Raw genomic sequence first — 1,324 nt, forward strand, 5'->3', positions numbered from 1 at the left:
TGAGGAAGGTGGAGGGATGGAGGGATGGGGAAGGATGGAGGAGATGGAAGGATGGAGGAGACGGGACAGCGGGATGGCGGGATGAGGAAGGTGGAGGGATGGAGGGATGGAGAAGGATGGAGGAGATGGAAGGATGCAGGAGACAGGACAGGGGAATGGCAGGATGAGGAATGTGGAGGGATGGAGAAGGATGGAGGAGATGGAAGGATGCAGGAGACGGGACAGCGGGATGGCAGGATGAGGAAGGCGGTGGGATGGAGGGACCGGCCAGGCCGGCGCTGCCCGGGCTCGGGGCACGTCTCGCCCGGAAGCCCTGCCACTTGGCACAGCCCCAGCGGGCATGGCCAGGCGCAATAAAGCTTAAACTGGCCATTTAAAAATCAATTTGTGGCTTTTAGCACCATTCCTAGCAGGGCGCCAGCGCCATGCTCCGCTCTCCGGCCGTGCAGAGGCTTTCCACTTAATTTAATCCCATTTTTGGCAGGAGGGGAGGTGGGGAAAGGGGGGTCCAGCTGGGGCAGAGGGGCTCGTGCTGCACGGAGGGCGCACATGCTGCGGGACCCGGCGCCGGGCAGCCTCGGTGATGGGCACAGGCATGGGCACACGCTGCGGGACCCGGCGCCGGGCGGCCTCGGTGATGGGCATGGGCACACACTGCAGGACCCAGTGCCAGGTGGCCTCAGTGATGGGCATGGGCACACGCTGTGGGACCCAGTGCCAGGCAGCCTCGGTGATGGGCACGGGCACGCGCTGTGGGACCCGGCACCGGGCGGCCTCGGTGATGGGCACGGGCACACGCTGCAGGACACAGTGCCGAGCGGGCTCAGTAGGGGGCATTAGCGCCCGCGTGTCCCCGCTGCCCCAGGGCTGCACCGCGGTGCCTGAGAGCGCAGCAGTGCGGAGCAGCTCGAAGCACCTTGTCTCGGGAAAGGCGTGCGGGACCAGGAGGACCATCCTGCTAGTCCCATTAGCCGCCTCTGCGCCGGGGCCCCGGGAGCTCGGCGTGCTCCTGGCCCCGCGGCCGGGCCGGGGTCACGAAATTGGGGCGCTGGAGGGGCTGGGGGCGCCGGGCTGCCTGGCCCGGCGGAGCATCCTGCAGCCCGAGCGAGCGGCCTCCCTGGCCGCACCGCTCCGGCGGCCTGCTGCCCGGCCCGGCAGGGCTGCCGTCGCGGCAAGGCAATTAACCCCCAGCTGCGCTTCTAATTATCAGCTGCCAAGAGAGCGTCTGTGGCCATGGCGCCGTGCCAGCTCCCCTGCCCGGCCAGCGCCTCCGGGCGGGCAACGTCCTCCTGCCTCCAAACCGGAGCTGGGCTGGGCTCGGGCC

This window comes from Struthio camelus, chromosome 31, assembly GCF_040807025.1.
Source record: "Struthio camelus isolate bStrCam1 chromosome 31, bStrCam1.hap1, whole genome shotgun sequence".
In the NCBI taxonomy this organism is placed as follows: Eukaryota; Metazoa; Chordata; class Aves; order Struthioniformes; family Struthionidae; genus Struthio; species Struthio camelus.